Source organism: Bactrocera latifrons, unplaced genomic scaffold (genome assembly GCF_001853355.1).
Source record: "Bactrocera latifrons isolate USDA-ARS-PBARC rearing strain unplaced genomic scaffold, ASM185335v1 scaffold_105, whole genome shotgun sequence".
Classification (NCBI taxonomy): domain Eukaryota; kingdom Metazoa; phylum Arthropoda; class Insecta; order Diptera; family Tephritidae; genus Bactrocera; species Bactrocera latifrons.
Window position 1 is genome coordinate 322,825 of NW_017534464.1, and position 6,989 is coordinate 329,813.

Consider the following 6,989-nt stretch of genomic DNA (forward strand, 5'->3'; position numbering starts at 1 on the left):
TAAAAAGGAAAAAGGTGTATATCGTCAGCTAAAATGCAAAGCCAGATATAATGAAAATATACATATATATAACCCTTTTATAACCCAAAATATAACCATCTGATAACCGATAGTAAGAATTTATTTCAATATGAGTGGTGTTATTATAACGTTTTTCCTTATGCAAAGTGCTGTTACGTTATTTTGCATTTTAGCTGACGATTATAAATACCCACCCAATACCCTTAAGTTAAAATATGTTCATGTCATATTTCTCATAACAACAACTGAACCCTCAAGCTTTTATGCACACACCTACTCTTTAAAATTCCACTTACATGCCTCTTTGTGTGCTAAACTATGCATTATCATTAATCTTTCATCAGTTTTTAATAGCAAATTGTAAAATGAAAAAGATAAATTGAACCATATATCCTTTATGATACTTAGAAATCCATTGTACAGCAACTGACACCTGCTTTTGTAATCAAATTTTCACCGGAAACCCACGGCATCATACATTTTAATGCATCAATTTGAAAGCACATAAAGAAAAAAAAACTTGCTGCATGGACAATACGCAAGAAAAGTGAATGAGCTGATTGGCAGCTGTCAAAATCTGTCAATTTGTTGAAAAAGAGTAATAGCAAACAGCTGTGAACAAAGCAAGTAGTAACGGGTCATGCAGGTGTAGGCATATATACATATGTATGCAATGTATTTTTTATATAATTATAGACATTTACTTCCGCCTGCGCTGAGTATATGTATGCCATAAGTATTTTAACCCGTTGCAGGAAGTGAAATGCACTTAAATATATTTTTGTGCAAATTTAAACACTTCACTGATATTCACACTTTATTTATCTATGGCAATAGATAAATCATTCAATCATAAGCAGTTTCCGTGTAAACTGGGAAGCTACMCATGATTCAAAGTGCTTACCTTTTTCCTTTATATGAATATTCAGTATAGTATGAATTTTCCTTTCAATCTGTCATTTTTTCGCCTTCAAGCATGCATTCATTACTTTCATTGATTGTGAAATACTTACATTAATTCATTGTTGACAATTGTTGACAAATATCATACATTACACTTCACTTTATTAAATTKCAATAATCACGCGACTTTTGCCAAAGCAGGCCGCAGATGACTTGCGAATGTCTTTATAGTATGCCTATGACTCATGACTGACATATTTTGCATAAACTGCAGCCACATTCTGTAAGCATTAGTATGCAATTTATTTTGCACTATGATTATGAAGGTTCTACGATTACAAGCATARCAGCCTGAGATTAATAAAAATCTCTTTTGATTTCTTTGAAACGCATTGACGTAATGCGCTGGCAAGGTGACGAGACAGGAAAAGTGTTGCGCTCGTAGACAAAAACAAATGCATTATTAACTAAGCAATTATATGAAAATGAAAACAACACCACAACACAACAACAATTTTATGCATATATGTATAGCATATATTAATTATAGTGTCATTAAAAGCAGAATACACGTCGTCAGCTGTCGCGCATATTGTCTAAGTTCTTGTCAGAAAGCAATTCTTTATTGTGAGTGTCTTAGCGGGCGACATGCAAGCAAATCACTACATATATGCCTTAATATTTAAACCAAYATTCATTCACATATACATACATATAATAAATATTATTAATTTCTTTGTTCGCATATGCCGGCCAGCATTTATGCCTTGTGTGGGCTGCTGCCGCGCCGCCGAGTCTCGCAGCCGTGCTGCTTCAAGCGGCTTCATACCTCTAGACATATCTSCTAAATAGCTCATAAAACTGGCGTTTGCTCTTGTGTGTGTGTGTATTTTTTGTATATACCATGCATGCATACGCACATTTGTCTGGCCTTTTTCGATTTGGCCATCTGTGGTCCCTTGAAATTTTCACACTTGGCCATTTGCGCGTCGCCAAATGACAGTGGAAATGTAATGAAAGCTGCAAACCCACAATGAAAGTGTATTAAAAATCACTTTGAAACGTGATTTATTGAAAATGTTGATTGCAGCGCCTAACTTAACGATTACAGTTGCTACTTCGTGTAACGAGGCATGAATATGAAGTAATTATGGTCGCTACGGCACTTATTATTTAGTCGCCTGAATGAGCCTTGAAGATATATTAGTGTACAAGTGATCGGTGTGGTGGATAAAGTAATGTAATGTAGTAGTGGTGATTATAACAACATGTCGCAATAATTAACATTTAATAATATTCTGCTACTTCAAGAGATTATGTCCACTTGCAGAAAAAACGGATTTTGTCGCAATAATTAACATTTAATAATATTCTGCTACTTCAAGAGATTATGTCCACTTGCAGAAAAAACGGATTTTTGTCATAATTTTTTGCAGAAAACTAAAGCGACGAAGAGAAGTAAAATTACTTAATAATTAATGGGGACTTATATAGTTTAATACATTTGCGGATTTTAATAATACATTCTAAAAATGGTTTAGCTTGCGCATACAGTCGAGCTCCAGGCGGACTTCCGACAAAATGTGTCTGGCGGTGACGAAGATTTTTTGGCTTAAAATTATTTAAAAAAAAAAACAAAAAAATTTAAAAAAAAAAAAAAAAAAAAAAAAAAAAAAAAAAAAAAAAAAAAAACAATTACATATGAATGCAAGTAAGAAAAGTAAAAATTAAAAAAAATGGCGCCTTCCAAAAAAGTAGTTTTTTTTAAACAAAATTTCACTTCCCGTTAACTTGAAAAATCGAAATTATTATCAAAAATTCTATAACTTTGATCATTATCTAAGAAGTGTAACTTAAATAGCCTTGCGAAAACTCAAGTTGAACCGTCTAGCGGTCTCCAGAGCCGAATGCTTTAATTACATTAAAAAAAATTCTTACAAAAGCTCTCATATGTCTAAAACTATTTGCSGAACCAACTTCGAATTTTCGAAAAAATTTCAAATATATGCATATTCGATATTAAATAAAAAATATATTTTTTTTGAAACTCAAATGTGGATGTAAAATCCGATTACACCAAGTTAAAAAATTTTTTGTCTGAAAAATTCTCACACTCAGACTAGGTCTTGCTGACAATCCATTCTTGATGAATTCAATTAGCTGCATGCTTTTGATCCTTTTTCCAAAAACATTTTCCAAAAAACACTGTTGTTTTAGATTTCATATGTAGTAATATTTAATAATACTACTTTTTTTTGTCTGAACCCCAGTGTACCCTTAAATATTTCGAAATAAAATTCGATTTAGAYTTTCAAGTTTCGAAATTTGGGAATTTCATTCTATTCTCCATATATTTCAAAATTAATTTCAATTTTGAGTTAGAAGTTTAGAAAATTGAGAATTTCTTCTATATTCCAAATTTCCTAAACTTGAAATTATTTCTAAATATTTAAGGGTATATTCAGGCTCATRATATTTCCAATTTTCTAAATTTGGAACTCTAAATCGAACAGGAACATATTACATAGTTAATATTCAAACCTAGTCGAAGTTTCCTATTACCATTTAATTGCAAAATCACTCTTGAAATATTTTATAAACTTTTCAAGATTATGCTTAAGCCGTATGGTAGTTAAAACCTTTTAGAAGTAATAGATAATTAGTAAAATAAAATTTGAAATAGTTCGAATAATTACCATGCAAATAGTTTGATAATTATTGTATGAAGAGGGTAGGTGTTGGCTAAAAACAATTCTATGGCACACTTTAAAACCATATACATACATATGTTACATATATTAAATTTTCTAAAAACGAGGCGAAACACAACATTCGCCTATTAATATAATAATTACCAAAAAACTCTAATATTTAAATATTTTAAAGCAAAAATCAATATATTTCTTTAAAAAAAAAGTACATACATATCTTATTCAACAGCCGCTTGTAAAAATATTTTTTCTATGGAATTTTATCCGATAATTATCGAGTGTGTTGCTTATAGTTTTATTAAWAAGACTTTATGTAAACATCTGTGATATATAGCAAAAAAAAAATCATTCCCAAAATACCCCAATTTACTTATTTCTAGTTCACATAACCTACATACTAATCACATGCCTAATTATTCCATTGCCAATTTTAGTAAAATCTGAAATTCGGTTAAATTTAAATTYAACTTTTCGTGCTATTTTGGAATTCTTAGTAATTACAACAGCAAATTGTATGTTTACGTTRCCACTATTTCCACCCTGAGAGTTACATGTAATCAAACGCTGTATTTACTCTGCGGAGCGCCATCGCAAAAATGTGCAGCAGACAACAATACATCAGCATTCTGCAATTTATGCGGCAATGTTTATTGCTACGGACAACAACCTTCAGAATTATTGTAAACAAATCGAAATTGTTGCTGCATTTGAAAAGTTTACAAGGCTGCAGTTGTTAGCTACACATATTTACAAAAATCTTTCCCATAATTCACGTAATTGTAAAAGCAAAACGTGTGAGTGCGAATTGATGGTCGGCATTTTATTTCACAGCTTTGCTGAATTTGCGAGTATTTTGCATTTCAGCTTAACAGCAATAAGGAAATAAATWAGAGAATAATTGGGCTAATATATCAAGTTGGAGGAAAACTGTAACTTGCAGTTTAAGTTGCGGCGTGTTCAAATTTTGTTTGAAGACTTCTAGACTAAAAGTTTGCATAAAATTCCTCAGCTAATTACACACTTTTTTTGTTAAGCAAATTTTTTTGTTGGAAAATATTTCAAAATTAGTTGAAAAACATTTTTTTTTTTTACTTTTTAGTATATATATTTATTCATCTAAGCATGCAACTACTTAGTAATACTTGATCAAACACTTTTCTGTCCTTCTATGGACATACATGGCAGCTCAGCAGATCCCAATGCGTTATACAATATAACTGGTTCTCAGACTTACTATTGTTTAGCAAAATCACCWACCTTTTCATTTTTGTATTATGAATTTTTCTCAAACATATTTAAATATTGATGAATTAAAATTTTGTATACACTATAGTYAAGGAAAAATGTGGTGCACACTTGACGTTCGTTCCTTATACCAGATATTATTACTTTCAATCTCTTCTTCATCCATCCTGGCCTTTCAATATCCCTTCAAAACTTGTAGTCCACTGTTGGACAACCTCCAAGTATCTACCACAAGCTCGATACTCGATACAAAGAAGGGTCTGACGATCCATTAGCATATATATACCCATATAAGATCTCTTTATATATATAAAAATTTATTTCCGAATAAATTGTCTACACACAGCTTTATTAAAAACACATAAAGCAGTTATGGTRCTCCTGGAAAAAAGCRACCAWWTTAAAGRACCATAAGCYGACCCAAACGTAAAGCAAAGTATAAGCAAAATTTTAATAAAGATCCAGCCACAGGTACACACTCGCTTTGCGGCCAACCRCGCCAATCAACACCACCGTAAGCCCAGACAAACAAAAAACGGCAATTTCATATGGCCGAGTGGCCACAGTTGAGTGTCCTTTGTGTGCACAATTGACTTTGGGAAAAAATAACGACTTCTACCAACCACATCCTTTTGTGTATGCGTATGCAGCCCACAGTTTTCTGACTTTTATTAGTGAGAATTGTAATTTCCGAAAGTTACTAACTATGCAAAAAGCCGCTTTGCTCTGTTTGCTTACGATGTCGGTTTTTTTTTTTTTTTTTKKTTTTGCCATTGTCCGAATAATTCTATTAAGTGCGAGAATTGTTTTTGTGTTCAATTCGTGATAGGTTGCAAGTCACTTTCCCTCAGTTAAACGGCCTTGTTGATGATTACCTTATAACTAACTACTATGACATCTTAAATATAACTTAATACTACACGAATTAGTCCCTTAGCTTTCAAGATATCGCACAAAAATTTTGCACACGTCTTTTTCTATGCAAAATGCTGCGTAATGCGTAAACGCTGATATCGGACCACTRAAACATAAGGCTGTCATACAAACTGACCGATTAAGATCAAGTCCTGTATAGGCAATTTTTTTATTTATCAAGATATCTTCATGAAATTTGGCATGGGTTATTGCTGAAGTTAAAGGTGCTATCTCAAAAGAAATTGTTCAGATCGGATTACTTTAGCATATAGCTGCAATACAAACTGACCGATCCAAATCAAGTTCCTGTATAGGAAACTTTTTTTATTTGCCAATATATCATAAGAAAATTTTACTCATAATTTTACCAAAGGTAACGCTTTAATATCCGAACAAATTATTCAGATCCGACTACTATAACATATAGCTGTCATACAAACTGAGCGATTAGTTTGGAATCCTTATATACAATGGTTCATTATTCGACAATATAACCTTACGAAATTTGGCACAGATTATTGTCTAGAGCAAGGCTGTAATATCTGAACCAATTGTTGCAATTGGACTACTMTAACATATAGCTGCCGTACAAACTGACCGATCTCAATGAAGATAAAAATCTTTTTATGCCTTTTGTTCTATAAAAATGCACCTGTGAAAGGTATTGCAGCTTTGATGCAGTCGAAGTTAAGTTCTTATTTTTTCAGTTCATTTTCCTGTTTTCTAAATATATTTAACAATTTTTTATATTTTTTTTTTTACTTCTCCATTGCCTATAAATTAGTTTCCAATGTAATTATTTTAAAAAGTTCTAAAATTTTTAGTGTTCCCAATTTTTTGCCAATATACTGTACATTCACGCACTCACATATCTGCGAATCCTTTGCTTGCTGGTCAGACACTTCCGTTTGCCCTACAAATGAAGTGACAAAATACGTTGTGTAAACACTGCGGAAACATGGGCATGACAAACACACGCACTTTATACAACACTAAGTGTTTATGTGTATGTGTGCGCGTGCTCCAGTTCATGCCGTAGGCGCATTAATTTGATTTTTAATGCGAAAATTATTTAAATAACGCATTTTCTTCCTTGTTTATGCCCCAATTTGGTGGCAGGATGGCACAGTGCGGCCACTGTTGAGGTAGGACAACATAAATTGACAACAAAAACACACTAACAACAACAGCAAC

General features: G+C 32.2%; 1 protein-coding gene across 2 annotated transcripts in view; it reads left to right on the forward strand.

The window, feature by feature from the left end:
* LOC108969638 overlaps positions 1 to 6,989 on the forward strand; it is a 64,176-nt gene that overhangs the window by 1,295 nt on the left and 55,892 nt on the right. The window lies entirely within an intron of this gene.